We start from the raw sequence: 17,335 nt of genomic DNA on the forward strand, positions 1-17,335 counted from the left end.
GAGCTCGTGGCGCCGAGTTCCTGCGGGCACGGTGCTGAGGCCGCCTTCTGTAGATGGCGGCGCGTGGGGATATGGACTGTAGGAACCAGGATCGTTACCACCGTGTTTTCGACTGGCGGCTCCGGCGACGCCACTGGCTGCTCGTCCCGCGGCTCGCTGGCTGGCGGAGGCGGCGGCGGCGGGGGCGGCGGCATGAAGACATCCGACATGGCTACGTCGCCGCTCCCCTGCTCCCGGATCAGGAAGTCACCACCGGCTCCTCCGGCTATCGCCTCGAATTCATGCGGAGGCGGCGCAATGTTCAGGGGCGACACGATCAGTGGTTCTTGGCGGCGTACGGCCTCCGTGAGCCGCTCCTTCTCCGCGGCCAGGGCTTCCACCTGCGCCAGCACCCTCTCAGCAGACGTAGCGGACAAGGCCGCTTGCTCTCTGGCCAGGCGGTCGGCCTCTTTCGCACGCGCCTCCCGTGCATTCCGCTCTGTCGCCTCCCAGAGGTCGGCGGCCGGGTCGATGCGCTATATGGTCGAGGAGATCGCTGGCGACCTGAGGACCGAGGCGGCGCCCGACTTCTCGAGGGTTAACGGGGCCCTGAAACAAGAGGATAAGTCAGAAGGCTTTCACGCCAGATTGACAAAAAGACAAGGAGTGAGGGAAGGATACTTACGCCGACACCATAACAGGCACCTTCGGCTGCCTCTGATATTGGGCCACCTTAGCCGCGGTTTCTTTCTGCCTGGTCGCCGCGACCGGGTTCTTGGGCTTCTTCGATGCGCTGCCGAACAGGGTCGCGCCCTATTTCCGCTTGCGCTTGCTGCCTTGAGCGGGCGGTCCAGAAGAGGGGCCGGCGCCGGTGGTGGCAGAACTCCGGGTAGGGCGCGGTTCGTCTTCATCTTCTTCATCGTCGGGCCAAGCCTCCACGCCGCCGCCTCCCTCGGAGCCGCCTGCTCCACTACCGTCGTCCGCTCTGCCACCGCCGCCTATTGCGTCGTCGGCCAGAGCGGCCACCCCCAAGTCGGGGTCTTCCAAATCGCTCTCCGCTCTGTCCGCCTGGAGGGCATCACCCGGCCCCAGGAGGGCGGCCGTAGCCTCGGACATGTAAATCTACAACCAAGAAAGGGTTGCGTCATGAGGAGAAACAAAGCTGAAGGAAACAGTTCAAAGGACAAAATGAATAAACTTACAACGGGAGGTGGGTTGTGGCGAGAGTATGGCCGCTTCCCATACCGCCACTCCTTCTCCGACATCTTGAGGTCGGAGATCTCGTTTACCATCCGTGAAACTTCAGCATGCGGCATCCCTTTCGTGCACAACCGGCACGGATCACGGTGTCCGCCCATCCGGAAGATCGGATGAGGGTGGCTCTGGAGCGGGAGAACCTGGCGCTTGACAAAGGCGACGAGGAGGTCGGAGGCCACAAGGCCCTCCGACTCCTGGAGCACTCGGAGTCGGCCGATGGAGGCCGCCGCATCCGCCGACACCAGCTTCGGTTTGTACTTCAAGGAAGTGTGAGCCCCAGTGGGGGGCCGGCCTTGTAGGCCGACAGGTTGACGAAGTCGACAGCCGGGTCCATGTTCTCGACATAGAAGTAGGACTGCTGCCACATCTTCACCGACTGCGCCAACTTGATGATGGGGAAGGCGTTCCACTTCGCCGGCCGGCGCACGGCGATGAAGCCCCCGCACTCGGCCGCCGTCTCCTTGGCGGAGGTGCCGAGCTTCCCATAAAAGAATGCTCCCCACAGCTCCATTGTGGGGAGGATGCCGAGGTATCCCTCGCATGCCGTGACGAAGGCGGAGAGCAGAGTCACGGCGTTGGGCGTGAGGTGGTGAGTTTGAAGGTTGTAGAAGTTGAGGAAAGAGCGGAAGAAGTCGCTCGCCGGAAGGCCGAAGCCGTGGAGGAAATGCGAGCGAAAGACGACCCGCTCGCCTTCCGGCGGCACCGGCGAGATCTCCGTCTCCGGCGGCACCTGCGCCTTGATGAAGGCGGCACTGGGAATCCGGCGCGTGTCGCGGAGGAAGGAAATGTGATCCTCGATCACAGTCGATCCATCCCAGTAGCCCATGGCTCCGGCTGGCGGCGAAGGGAGGAGAAACGCGTCAGTGGTAGGCAACGGCGGCGGTGCTACGGCAGCAGCAGCAGCGGGGGATGAGAAGAAGAAGAAGAAGAGTGTGAGAGGGCGCGAGAGCTTTGCCGCACCTTCCCTCCTCCCTACTTATAGCGCCCGGGCTATGAAACCGAGGGGGCGAGACGTGGGTCGTGGGATTAACTCCACCCACGTCCCCCCGACCCCTGTTTCCCGCGCGCATTCACCACGTCGTAAATAATCATGGGAATGGAAACTGTCCCCCTTCGGCATAGTGGATCCGCCCGATTGCCGAGGCACGGTAGTGGCGGCCCGGCCCAGAGTCACGTCCCATCCAAAACGTGGGGTGGCAGGCTGACCAGGATGACGTGCTCCACGTGGCGCGTCCGTGGCGGGCGGCGGCCTGGGAAGCTTAGCAGGCACGCCACCTATCTCCCGCCTTGAAGTTCAAAAATCAACAGTGCAAGCTCCTCCTGGAAGAAGTCGGCCTCAGCAGTCGGCTGGCCGCGCGGCAGACCGGCACCTTCCCAGAGCCCGGCGAGGGAGGAAGCTGGCTGAGGCTTCACAGCCCCTCGACCGCGGTGCCTCGCCGGCTTCAGGGACTACTGTCGGAGTAATGGTCCACGGGTAGGCTCACCTGAGTCCCTCGATTTATCAAGACTTTGGGCTAGCTCTGCCAAGCTGGGGCCCAAGCTGAAGCTCCACCATCTGGGGCCGGCTGGCTCGGCGACCGGCTGCGAGAGGGTGGCTGACCCAAGACTACGGCGCTCCGGGTGACCGGCTCCTGGAGGCTGCCCTCCAGAGAGGGTGGTAACGGGCAGGTGGCCACCTCACAACCACGGTGCGGCCGAGCCCCCATCGAGAGTACAAGTCAAAGCATGGCTACAGTGAAGCACGTCGCCTCCCACACTCGAGACGGGTGTGGCTATAGTGCTCCGTACAGACGGAGATCTCCGCATGACGGAGCACTATGCCGTATCAACCCTGATGTCGCTCCGGGCAGGCGGAGCCCTGTTCCCCACAACGGCCTGTTGGTACAGCCCGCCAGAGGTGGGCTCTATCGGGCAGTGACCCCAAGGAAGACGGCAGAAGCTCGACCAGGCGGATTCGAGAGGGGCCGGCCTCCAACAGGCGGCTGTCCCTTGTCCCGAGGCGAGCACGCCATTAAGCTGATAAGACTAGGTGTGGCTCTAGTGGCCTCCCACCAGGCGGTGGGACTGTAGCCACGCCAAGATGACCAAGCCCTCGTCACCAACGGCACGGCTACAGTAAGCAGCCACCACCAGTTGCGGGGCCCACCAGGTGGCGGGCCCCAGCGGTCGGCGGAGAAGCCGGAGGCTGGAGACACTGACAGCCGGGCCCAGCAGCCGCCCAGATTACCATTGTACCCCTGGGGGGTAGGCCTATATAAACCCCCCAGGTCACCCATGCAAAGGGTTCCCACACCATTAGAACTAGCCACCCCCCCTAGAGCAGGAAGAGAGCTAGCCTTGCCTCCTTCTGCCTCTAGCACACAGCTCAAGGAGCACCATTGTATCACTTGTGCCTTAGTGATCATGCAGAGACCCCGCGGAGAAGGACTAGGGGTGTTATCTCCTAGGAGAGCTCCGAACCTGGGTAAAGTATGCCGGTGTTCGTGTCTACGCCTTATCCCGCATCCAGGCACCGGCGACGTTCTACTCGCTCCCATAATGATAAGCCATCCATTGGCATATGTCCCACCCAACCCCCGACACACAGCTAAATGTCGAACAATCTAAACCATACTATACATCAAACAATCTCACATTTTATTTGAATTTGTGATAATGTGTGGCGTTTGCATCTTACAACTAAATATCAAACAATCTAAACAATACCATATATCGAACATTCTCACATTTTATTTGAATTTGTGGTAATGCATGGTGTTTGCAACTCACATCTAAATAGTTGTAGGCATAGGGGGCGGGGCACCATACATAATGTGATAAACACATTATACATATGAGACATGGTTTAGATTATGAAGATCTAGCTAGAGCTAGAAATGTAATGTGTTTTGAAATCAACATAAAGTGGATTCAGAAAATCAAGTTCGAGTTCATATAGTACACATAGTTCATATGTAACTTGAGACATCATGTGGTGTGCTATGAAGATAATACACAAACGATGATTTAACTTGACAATAATGATGATTGTATATCTTATTAATATAGAGAAACGAATTCAAATGCTTTGACTTCACAACAATCATTACTGTAGATCTTATTCAAATAGAGAAATGAATTCGAATTAGTTCATATTGAAGCGGTAGTATATACGTTTGGAATGCACTAAAACGTTCATTTGAGTAGTAGGTTGCATGCATTATACATGTAGCGAAATATTTTAATTGAACATAACATGAATTCAAAGTTTTGAATGACATTTGTAGTGCGCATTGATTTGGTACAGTACACGTTAGGCTTGTCCGGAAATTTCAACCCGCGCCTTGTTAGCCCGAAATATTTAAGATATATCTTTGCCTCGTTGTGCTCCGACAACTCCCTCCATCTCAACCCGCGCCTTGCTATTCCGAAATTACAACACGCGCGAAAACTCCCACCTCCTGTGAAATCCCGACAAGCGAAATGCCCGTGGTACCCCTGAACCGAAAGAACGGCCTCAAATCGGTGGGGGTACTTTCGTAACTTACCCCACATTTCGGACAAGCGCATCCCTAAGCCATGGTTCCCCACTGCCATCCCATCCGCCCACCCATTCGTACACCGAGGCCGCAAAAACCTGCGATGAAGCCCCACACCCTGCTCTGTACGCCACACAGCCGGAGCCTCTTCCCCGATGACGTCATCCACAGCAACACCTCGATGTCCCTCATCCACCGTACCGTATGAGGATCCGTCGTCGATTTCGTCATCTCGCCTGTTCAGCCATCCCGTCCTCCACCTCCAAGGAGCTTCCCCGATGTTCCCCTCGTCTTTCGCGCCACCTCCATTCCCATATCGCCGTCTTCACCTGCACCACCAAAAGAGCATCATCATCACCGTTTCCTTGGATGAAGTTGTGGCCTAATCGGCGCCTACAAAGAGGTTGTACACTAATCGCCGCATTTTCTTCTTGATTCGATCTCACGGTGCTGCCAGCGCTCAGTCCCGAGCCGACACGACGCGGCTCCATCCACGGCGGCGGCGCCGGCCACTTCCTCCACGACGTCGCTCCCTCGGCGACGACGTCCACATTAGTAGGAGCTGCTGCTGTTTTAGCTCTTGCTTGCGCTGATGCTCTGCTCTTTCTCTCGGTTCCTTGCCTGGTCTGCTCTTGCTATTGCTCTTGCTCGCACTGCTGCTCTTGCTCTTGCTCTTACTTGTGATGCTGCTCCAATTTAGCTACACTTCAGTCGACTGAATCGACTTTTGGGTCAGTCGATTTTCAGGGGGTGGGGGGCTCGCCGGGGTGAAGGAAGAACCAGACGCAGTGGGGAGGGGTGCTCGCCGGAGAGGTACCCCACTATCTATCTTAGGGTTCAGCATGGGGGCGATGGTCGCCGGCGGTGGCGGGGCGTTGGCAAGGGGATCGCTGGAGAAAAAGCTCGGCATGGGGGGGCCTATAGGGATGGTTGGGGCGGCGGCGGACCTGCGGTGGGGAGTGTTATCAGGGGGGGGCACCGCCGGTCGCGGGCGGCGGGGGGCTGCTGTTTGGCCGGTGGTGGCTGGCCCTTGATTTCTTATCCAATGGCTGCAAAATCGACTGACCAGAGATGAAAAATTCAGTCGACCGACGTGTAGCTTCACCTTGCTAGTGCATTCAGTTTCGACAGCAAAATTCAGTTTCGACAGCAAAATTCAGTTTCGATAGTTAAGTTCAGTTTCGGCAGTTAAGTTCAGTTTCGATAGATAAATTCAGTTTTGACAGTTAAGTTCAGAGATGAGCGGCTGATGTATTTTACATCTAGCACTTTGTCCTGTATTGGAGATGCTATTAGAATTCTACTCAGGTTAACGTTGTCTCTCTTGTCCTGCTTCAGCCTCGGCGTCGTACAACTCACCGGAGCTGCTCCAACGATGAAACACTCCATCACAGTGGAGCAGTACCTCGGGCTCCATCTCCAGACGCGTAAGATCTTCTTCCCCTCCTCCCACAGCCAAGTCAGCCGAAGCATCCTCACCGGCCAACCCAATCACGTTGAGATTGACATGGCTTTGCCAAAGATGTTGTTAACTTGTTGCATCTCTTTTTTACTCTACATGTTATATATATTGTCCACTGAGCACACGTAGTAACGGGAAATACGATTATTTTATCCTACTATATGACAAGCTGTGAGGTACCATGCAACTTAGCTTTCCGTGATGGACTCTCTTGAACGCCATCATTATTTATCTCTGCGCATTTGAGCTGTGCATTTGTCGATGGCCCTAGGAGTTGAGCTAGTAGGGCAGTGGCCTGGTTCCAAAGTAATAAAAGTAGCACAAAAGCATTTTTTTAGTGTAGGCTTTTCCTTGCTCAAGCCTGCCTACTATAATCGCCAGTGCTTGAAAGGAAAAGTGAACGAAAAACATAGGAATTGGAAAGTTTCCTATGGTACTACTATTCATGAATTTGATTCAAAGGAATGGAGCAAAGGAAAACTGTAGGATTTGTTCCTTTAGTGTCTCCTTGAAAGAAAAAATGTAGGAATTTTAATTCTCACTTGTCCTCCTTTTCAAATTCCTATTCATGAAGCACAATACTAAGAGGTAGTAGCATAATAGCATTATAACCGTACATTTTCTTGTTGTTTGACTTAATCTCACCATGCTTCTTTGCATCCTGTGATCTTCCAATTGTTGTGAATCAAACACCTAGATTGGCAGAAATCCTGTGTTTTTAAATTCTCTGTTTTGCACGTGCATTCCTATCCTATTCCTGTCTATTTCCTATACCTGCATTGTTGGAATCCTCCAATTCAAATGAGCCCTTACAGAATTACTTCTCTTACAGATAGTTGTCAAAGAAAACCTTGCGTGGTTTTTCCCGGTCCTACTGCGCCGTCGTCCACCACAGCTCAGCTCCTCCAATGACAGAAGGGTCCAGCAGATCAGGGATCCGGCCTCCAGACAGTCTTTCGCCGCCTCAGATCTTCTTCCCCGCCGCTGGCAGCCATGAAAACTACATTACCATCATCAACCGAGCAGATGACCTCGAGGACTACACGGGTGCACAAGAGGGGTCACACTCTTTCGTGTCTGCTTGCATCGCTTAGTATTACATGCTACTTTATCATCCTGTTCACCGATTAGACTCTGAGTCAGCTCCAAACTAATGCTCAAACTTGTGTTTTTAAATGGTTGTGGGGTACATATCAGGGCCGCAATCAATAGTATATATCTACTATCTAGTTAATCTCCGGTGTCTACTATGAGTTTCATGTTGGGTGGGAAACAAATAGTAAAGAATCCATTATCTGTATTTTTAACTCAAGCCATTATCTACCTGCTATTATTGGTTTTGGGTCTATCCACAGGTTGCTACCATCACTCTAGATTTCTGCATGCACTCCTTACATAATCTCACTATGTTTTATTCCTATGCATGACAGTTATTGTAAACAACGGAACTGAACATGTAGAGCAAAAGAGACGAGCCTTGCGTGGCAATAAAATTCATGCAGACGTCACTCCATGGTAGGCGCAAAGGCAGCCCCCCCTCCACGCATTTTGGATTGTAATCGAGAGGAAGATATCTGTTCTGAGGGGGATTCAGAAGGAGAAGACAACTCCTATTTACGCGCTAAGGTCTTCACTCTAACTTGGCATGCTGATGTTGGTTATATCATGCATATGGTGCCTTGCATTGCTTACTTTATACATCAAATATGTCATCTGCTTAGTTTAGACATCCTTTGTGCGAATGCCATCTGTTTAGTTTATTCATCATTTATGTGAATTATGCAATGCCATCTTGTTTATCCAGGCATCATATATGTGAATTTTGCAATGCCATCCTGCTTAGCCAGTCATCTTATATGTAAATTATATCAGGCCATCCTTTTTTCCGTTACATATTACATTTGTCAACAATGTTAGTACATTCAACTGCTCTTCGTGTGCATCAGCCATTTGACAAAGTGATGGCAAATTCTGGAGTGAAAACAAGGTCTTCAAGGCAGACTATGCTATCTGATGGTTACAGATAGCTCATCAGAGGAGGATTCAGAGACAGGTGACGAGTCCTATCCCCCCCGAGGTGTACGCTCTAACTTGGCAGGGTTATGTTGCTCATATCGTGCGTACACTACTAGGAAAAGGCCTACTAATGGTGCACCTAATTTGGCCATTAATGGCGCATTAGTGGTGCGCCATTAGTGCCACACCATTAGTATATTTTACTAATGGCGCACCACTGATGCGCCATTAGTATCTGGTATACTAATGGCGGACCTCAGATGCGCCATTAGTATATACAATAGTGCGCCATTAGTATGCCTCCCAGGGGGCCATGTATACCCAGGTGCTTTGGCATACTAATGGCGCAGAACAACAAGATGCGCCATTAGTAACTTCGGCATACTAATGGCGCACTGTTTAATGATGTGCCATTAGTATCCTTTGGCATACTAATGGCGCACTATGATGTGATGCGCCATTAGTATGAATATTAGGTTTTTTTAATTTTTTAATTTTTTGTTTTTTGCACAGGTTACAAAATGTATAATTGGACAAAATATAGACAGCACACATCAACAACAGATTCATCGAATACAATAGAAGATTAGTCTCTGAATACAATTCATCATATTAGTCTCCGAATACAATTCATCATATTAGTCTCCGAATTGAAAAGACCGAACAAAGATAGAACATTATATTACAAGTCTCGAGACCGCGAGTAGAGAGTTTGTCTTCACATTACAAGTCGATATCGATCATCTAAACTACCATCACATAGAAGAGAGCTGCGGTCATCACGATGAAACTCGTCTTCATCCGGTTCCTCCAACGCTCCCTCCCCTCTCCCGCTAGATAGCGGGCGTATCTAGATTTGGCCTCGGCCCTAGTGGTGTACCCTTTGTAACTGTTACCGCTGAATCGGTGAACCTGTCTCCGACACTCCTCACAGTCGTCGTATACTCCGGGAATCTTACCCTTGTACATGACATACGAGGGCATCGCTATGCACTAGCCAAACAAAACGTTTGTACCAATTCACAGACAATACATAAGAAATATGTAAGTATGCAACAGAATGATCGGAAGAGAAAAGCAAGACATTAATAGCATCGATTACATCTAAGTTGAACGACTCTCAAAACCAAAGAGACATACTACAAGTTCATTAAAGTTTAATTACAACATGAGCCAATCGATGTTTCAGAACTAGACACAGCATCACTGCTTTCGACTCGACTCAAGGGACCGGAGCGTGGATGAAGCCGCCATCTATCGTGGGAGTCATGAAATAACGGGCGTTGTCAGCCTGCATTTGTAGCATTGTGTCGATGTCACTGTTGGACGGTTGATTTCTGAGGTAGAACTGCCCCGAGGTACGAAGGACATCTTGATGGATGATTTCCGCAAACTCCGACTGGATGCGAAACAATTCTTGCCTGATGTCCGCGTCCTGGATTGCCGACATGCTCTCGGCCCAATCTTTGAGTTTACTCGGTAGCAGAAGTTCATGAAGGTCCCGTACGATCGCCCGCATGTGATGGATGGCGTAGTAGGCACCCTTCTGACCACCAGGTGGCTGCTTGACGCAGCAGAACATCGTATTGTGGGAGAACACGTGCTTGTTGTACTTACGAATAGGCCTGGTGAAGGTGCCTCCAGATTTGGCGTAGCCGGGGAGAACATCATCAAGAACCTTCTTGACATTTGTGTAGTCTACGTTCGACTGACGGTCCGGGTCGAAATACGTGGCCATGGAATATTTGGGGCTTAGGAGGATGAGCGTGCAATGTGTGTCACTGCAGAAAACACGGAATGTTAAAAGAAAAATGATCAAAATCTAAGAATTCATATGTTACGGGCCGGTTGAGGGGAGGAATTACTCGGGAAAGTAAGTCACGAGGAAGTTATCCTTATCTTGGTTTGCCAGAATGATGCCTTCGAGGTAAGAACTCGCGACTTGCCGGTCCCCAGCGCTGCCCAAGATCTTGGCACGCATGTAGAAGGGGTCGACTATCACGATGTCCGGGGTCTTGTCGCGAATGATCCGCTTCTCCATACTCAGCGAAAATAGCCGAACGAAGGTGTAGTGCACCGGATGAAGGTTCAACATAGCGTGGATGTCATCAAACCGCAGGACGATCGTACGCCCGATGGAGTTGTCCACAAAGCCCTTGCCCTCTGGCACCTTGGCCGCGAAAACCGGGTATGCCACATCCTTCTCTCTGAGACGCCGCTTCTCCAAAGAAAGAACACTGTCATGCAGACTCCGCATAGCACCGGTTGCAGCATTGAGCATATTTGTCGGTATCATTGCCCTACCCGACACATGCACCCTCCTCGAGATATCCTTAGGTGAAGGTGGCCCGTCCTGAGCACGGATCGTACTCGGTGCCGGCTGGCTCGCACCCTTGTTAGTCTTTATTTTGCGTGCCTTCTTCTTCTCATGTAATGGGACCGAGTTCTACTCACAGACCGCCTTCTTGAGTGTGTTTCGGCTGATAATATTTTGCACCTCGCCTATCTGAGGCTCGGTGAAGTCGGCAGCTGGAGGCGTCTCCTGAGAGCTGAATGGCAGACGACGCTTGTTGCAACTTGGCTTCTCCGCGGTACAAGCTAGATCGCGCACGTCTTTTGTTGGGTTGGGTTCTTGAGAAGGAGGCCCCATGAAGTCGCCATCGTACCCATGTTTGGCAAAGTACTGATCGACGTTGCCAAATGTATTGTCGTCGTCGTCGTTCTGATCCTATGCCATATGCATGTTTGGATCCAGTGGCATAGGGATGTCCGACACCGTTGCGGCGGTCTTGCCATGGGGCCGACTTGGCGCCGGCACGACTGGTGGTGTTGTCTTTGGGGTGGTGTCCCCCGCCCCCAAACGAATCTGGCTATTCGGCCAAAGCAGGGGCCAGCTCAGGCAGGCACTGAGGGTCATCACGTCATCATCGTCTGTCACATCCCTAGTCTGGTATGACTTAGACTAGCTAGCTATTTGTGCATCATATTTAAATTTCATTTAAATTTGAAATGAGGATTGATGGAAACCTCAGAATCATTTTTTGAAAATGACCCAAATAAAAATTTCTCCAAAAGGGTCCAAGAAAATGCTCATGTTGCCCTCTGAAAATATTGGATAGAGATAAAAATCAAAACAATATTTTTAGGAGCTCATGGACATTTATTTTGGCCATTTGGATTAATTCGATAAATATTTGCATTGGAAAGATATTTCTATATATATGAAATATGGTCCAAAAATTATGCCAATTATAAAAGAGCTCTGGAATAATACCATTAGCCCCTACAAAAATTGGCATAATAAAATTAAATGATTTAATATATTTATTAAATCAAACAAATGTCAGAAAATTAGAAAAGAAAACAGAAAAGGGGAGAGAGACTTACCTGGGCCACTTACCTGGCCCATCTCCAGCTGGCGGCCAGCCCACCTCCCCGCTGCCTTCTGTCGTCTCCCTCCTCGGACAGAAGGACGAGGGCGTGTGCCCGACGCTCGCCGGCACGCGCGCGCGCCACCTCCCCCCTGCTGGCCACCTCCTGCTTCCCCGGACTTCCTCCCAATGCCACGGAGACGGCCACGCACCCCAGGCCCTCTCATTCCTCCTCCACCCCATGCTTATCCCTTCCTCTAGCTCCCCCTCACTTCCACCGAACGCGGCCGCCGCCGCAGACGAGAACCACCACGGCCACCGGCCTCCCCTCGCCTCCCTGAGACACTTCCCAGCTCTGCCTCGACCCCCTCTACCTCCTCGTCAAGCCACGCACCTCCGGACGCGCTCCATCGCCGACGCCGTTGTCTTCTTCACCACCGACGCCGGAGATTGACCTCGCCGCCATCGCCGTCGATTCGCCGGACGCAGGACGTCCCCGAGCACACCGGCCTGCTCTGCGAGTCCGCCGTGAGCCCCTCTTTTTTTCCCCTCACCTCAATCTCTCGCGCGTGCCCTGTAGCCGCTGCCCCGCGAGCGCCCGAAGCCGCCGTCCGCCATGGCCGACGAGCTCCGTGCCCCCGAGCACCTCCGCCTCGCGTAGATAGCTCGATGTGCTCCTGCTGCCTCGTAGCTACCGCCTGTGCCCTCCGTTCGCTCGAACGCGAGCTGCAGCCCCACGCCCGCGCTATCCCGAACTCCGGCCGCCGCCCCGAGCTCCGCTCCGGCGAGCTCCGCCGCCCCTGCAGCCTCCCGCATGAACCCCTAGACGCGCGCGAGTCTGGGCTTCGCGTGGGTGGTCTCCGCCGCCCGAATGGTCGCCGGAGCGGCGATCCCGAGCCCCTCCGTCGCGTTTGCTATCGCCAGCGGCTAAATGCCGGCGCATTAGCCCCGGTTGACCAGGGGGTTTGACCTCCCCTGGGTCAATGACATGTGGGCCCGGCCCTGACTAATTCTAGTTTAGGATTAGTTTAAATTTAATCAACTCTGTTAATTAATCCTGACACTGACCAGTGGGCCCGACCCCCCCTAACCTTTTAATTAAATTAAATTAACCCCTGTTAACCCCCCTGTCACTGACGTGTGGGTCCCACACGTCAGATTTGACCTGGACAGCCGCGTTGACCCGCTGATGTAGTGATGACGTCATGCTGACGCAATTATTTATTTTCTGGAATTAAAATAATTCAGAAAATCCAGAAAATGATTTAAACTTCAAAAATTCATAACAATTCAACCGTAGCTCAGATTTAAATAATTTATATATGAAAAATTATCAGAAAAATGCAATCTTTCCATCTGTACTAGTTTCATGCATGACAAAGCAACTTATACATGCTGAATATGAGGAAACACATTATGGCATATTAAGAGACTTAATTTAGTAATGCATTTGAACCTTTGGTTCAAATGGACTTCAAACCAAATGTTTACTAGTTGCATTAGCTCAACAGCATCACATCTACATGCCATGTTCATGCATCATATTGTTGCATATGATTGTGTATTGATTGCCGGCACCGTTCCTTCTCGATAGGTCCTACTCCGGAGTCGTTCCAGAGTACCTGTCTGTGAAGCAGTGCCTCCCTTGTTGTTTTACCAGGCAAGCAAACCCCCTTGTTCATTTCGATAAACCCTACTCTCCCGCTCCTGCTCTCAGTTATTGCATTAGGACAACAACGATTCATCTGCTACTTTGTGCTGCGGTAGTTGAACCCATTCCTCTGCATGACCTGTCATTGCCACAGTAAATAGTTGAAACCCACTAGCATGTGTAGGAGTTGATTGAAGCCACTGATGTGTTCCTACCATGCTATGCCTGCTATTGCTTAGAGTTGTGTCAGGTCTGGTTCATTGGGAATGAATTGGAGTGTTACGATATGTTCTGATGCTGAGAGTTAAGTGTGTGAACACGATTTGGTAAAGGTAGCGGTGAGAGGCCATGTAGGAGTACATGGTGGGTTGTCTCACTGGAACCGTCTTTAAGCACTGAGTTCTGTGTATGTTGTCCAATGACTCGATACTACCACACATTGGGTTCCGGTAACTCGACCCCTCTCGGCTTATTAACCAACTTGGTCTCTGTCCAGGAGTCGCAACTAGTTTCTGGTGTTTGTAGGTAGTGTTAGTAGTCTACCAAGTGCCACCCGGCCAGGTGGGCTTGGGACAGACTAGGCACCAGTGGCACGGTGTACCAAGCGTAGATCCATCCGGCGAGGTGGGCTTGGGAACCCTGCACACATCGTTTGGGGGCGTGAGTGAAACCCCGTCCGGATCTCCTTGCGGATGGAACCCGAATAGGCGATAAACCTGGATTAGAGTCTTGTGTGGTTAGTCAGGTCGTGGCCGACACCCTCGCCAGGCTTCCGCTTGAAGTTTGCCGAGATACATGACGTGTACATGGCGGTAAGTGGCGAGAGCGTGTGTGAAGAAGTACACCCCTGCAGGGTTAACATGATCTATTCGAATAGCCGGGTCCGCGGTTATGGACTTCTTGGATGCTTACATGGTACATAGACAACTTGAAGTGGATACTATAAAATGCTCAAGACAAGTGTGAGTGCTATGGATGGCCTTCTCGTAGGGAGACGGGGATGAATCCATAGTAGTGTATTGTGTGGTGAGTAGTGGACTCGTGTACGTTGTTTCGCCTCCAGAGTTTCTGGTAGTCGTAGAACAGGATAGCCACAGAGTCAAAGCTGGCTTGCTGCAACTAAACCCCCGTTACCCTCTTGATACAAGTGCATGTATGATAGGATCTGATGTAAGTCTTGCTGAGTACCTTTGTACTCATGTTGCTTTATTTATGTTTTTGCAGCGGAGACTTCGGTCTTACTAGTGTTCTCGTGGACTTCGACTAGTAGCTAGTACCTCAGCTACGATCTTGAGCGGATGTTGTAGATAGTCAGGCTCTTCAGCCTTTTTCATTTGTAATGTCTGTACCCAGACATGTAATGCTTCCGCTTGTTGCTTGTATGCTCTGTATGACGGGTCTTGTGACCCCTGTTTGCAATAAATGCTATGACGGCTCTTCTGAGCCTTTATCTATATAAGTTGTTGAGTTATGCTGTGATGCCATGTTGTACAGCACATACTTGCATGTTATGCGTACGTGTAATGTGTATTCCTATGTGTGGGATCTGACTATCTAGTTGTTTATCCTTAGTAGCCTCTCTTACCGGGAAATGTCTCCTAGTGCTTCCACTGAGCCCTGGTAGCTTGCTACTGCTCCGGAACACTTAGGCTAGCCGGCATGTGTCCTTCTTCGATCCTGTGTCTGTCCCTTCGGGGAAATGTCACGCGGTGAATACCGGAGTCCTGCTAGCCCGCTACAGCCCGGTTCACCGGAGTCCTGTTAGCCCAGTGCTACAGCCTGGATTCACTCGCTGATGACCGACACGTTCGATGCTGGGTCATGGATGCCTGTCCTTGTAAGTTAGTGCCACTTTGGGTTTACGACTAGCCATGTCAGCCCGGGCTCTTTATCATATGGATGCTAGCGACACCATCATATACGTGTGCCAAAAGGCGCAAATGGTCCCGGGCAAAAGTAAGGCGACACCCGTGGGGATACCGTGCGTGAGGCCGCAAAGTGATATGAGGTGTTACATGCTGGATCGATGTGGCATTGAGTCGGGGTCCTGACAGCGTTGGTATCAGAGCCTGACTGCCTGTAGGTTTACCAAGCCATACTGGTCGAAGTTGAGTCTAGAAAATCTTTAGTTATGTAAGGGAATTGTTTGTGGGTTGGAACGTAAGGCTCTTTTACTCCTTATACCTCATGACCTTCTGATCTGAGTCGTCCTATCTTTCCGACGGGGTTAAGGAACTAGGCTTCTCTTCCGTCTATCAGGATCACGTGTTACTACTCCGTAGTTCCATAGGATTGGTTGATCAGAGTCATACCCCAGTTTTGAGTATTTCCGGTGTAGTCTGTTTAGTATGATCTCAGAACCTTGAGTATGTTACCACCCCATTTTTAGTAGGATGTCTCATTCTGAGCATTTTTCTACCGTTATGCTGCCGAAATTTCCCTAGGAGTTCGAGAGATACTAATTCCTTGTCCTACATTCTACAGTCCATAGTTAATGTTGATTTCGTCCTTGGTTTCGTTTCTCATGATGTCATCAGCTAAGCGAAGTTCCGTTGCTCGTAGCCAGAACCACGGAGATGGTAGGGATGAGGATCCTCCTGATCAGCCTTCGTTGACAGAGTTCATGCTAGAGATGGAGAGGAACAAGCGTGAGTCCAACCGTTTGTTGGCACGTATCGAGGAGAACACCGCACATCAGTCCAATAAGCTTGTGACCATTCATGACTTCATTCGCTTGCACCCACCTACCTTCCATCATTCCATCGGGCCACTCGATGCAGATGACTGGCTCCGTAGCATCACTCATAAGCTGCATTCCGCGAGCGTAGCCGAAAGTGACAAGGTCACCTATGCTGCACACCACCTGGAAGGTCCTGCTAGTCTTTGGTGGCAGAACTATGAGGCTATGCTTCCCGCTGGCCAGACTTCCACCTGGAGGGATTTCGTTGAGGCTTTTCGCGAGCATCACATTCCCCAGGCCCTCCTTGATCGCAAGAGAGAAGAGTTCTGTAGCTTCACCCAGGATAAAATGGCTGTTGATGCTTACAGCCGAGAGTTTGAGAACCTCGCCCGTTATGCCACAGAAGAGGTGTCCACGGACGCCAAGAAGCAGGCTAGGTTCCGGAAGGGTCTCAACCCCAAGTTGCGTCGTGATCTCCATCTGCATCATTGTGGTACATTCCAAGCCCTTGTGAACAAGGCCATTAATGCAGAGACAACTCAACTCACTTACGAGGAGTCTCGTAAGCACACTCGTGCTTTGGGATCTTCCTCCGGTTCTAGTTCTCAGAAGCGCCGGATTTGGGTTCCAAACTCCGCTCTTCCACCCAAATATGTATCGAGGCCATCTTATGTGGCACCTCGTCCAGTTCAGCAGTATGCTCCACCCAGGCCTATTGGTGGACCGCTTTCCAATGCAGGTCCACATCCTACCTCCAAGATTTGTTACAAGTGCGGAGAGCCAGGCCACATTGCCCGTATTTGCACTCAGACCAGAGTTGCTCCACCCCAGCCCGAGAAGTCTATTGTCCATGGTAAGCCATCACGCAAGATGGTCAGTGCCAAGTCAGCTCCCACTGAACATGGACGTGTGCATCACGTCTCAGCTAAAGCCGCTCATGATGATCCAGATGTCGTTCTTGGAACACTCCTTGTCAACTGTCATCCAGCATCGGTTTTGTTCGATACTGGAGCGTCTCATTCCTTCATTTCTGAAAGCTATGCCTGCTTGCACGGCATGTCATTTTGTGATATGCCCTCTCCACTACTTATTCAAACTCCTGGATCCAAATGGCAAACTTCTAGGATAAGTTATGGCAATGAAATCCTTGTGGACAGACTTGCATTCCTTGCCTCCTTGATATCTCTCAAGTCTTCGGATATTAACATCATCTTGGGTATGGACTGGATGACAGCTCATCATGCCAAGATTGATTGTTTCACCAGGTCTGTTCAGCTCACACACCCATCTGGCAAGATAGCCATTGTCTCCACTAGAGTTGCAAAGCGTCAGCTCTATTCCCTTAATGCCAGCCCTCTTCCAGACCTTGAAGATATCCCGGTAGTCCGTGACTTTCCGGAT

The sequence above is a fragment of the Triticum aestivum genome, chromosome 6B, assembly GCF_018294505.1.
Source record: "Triticum aestivum cultivar Chinese Spring chromosome 6B, IWGSC CS RefSeq v2.1, whole genome shotgun sequence".
In the NCBI taxonomy this organism is placed as follows: domain Eukaryota; kingdom Viridiplantae; phylum Streptophyta; class Magnoliopsida; order Poales; family Poaceae; genus Triticum; species Triticum aestivum.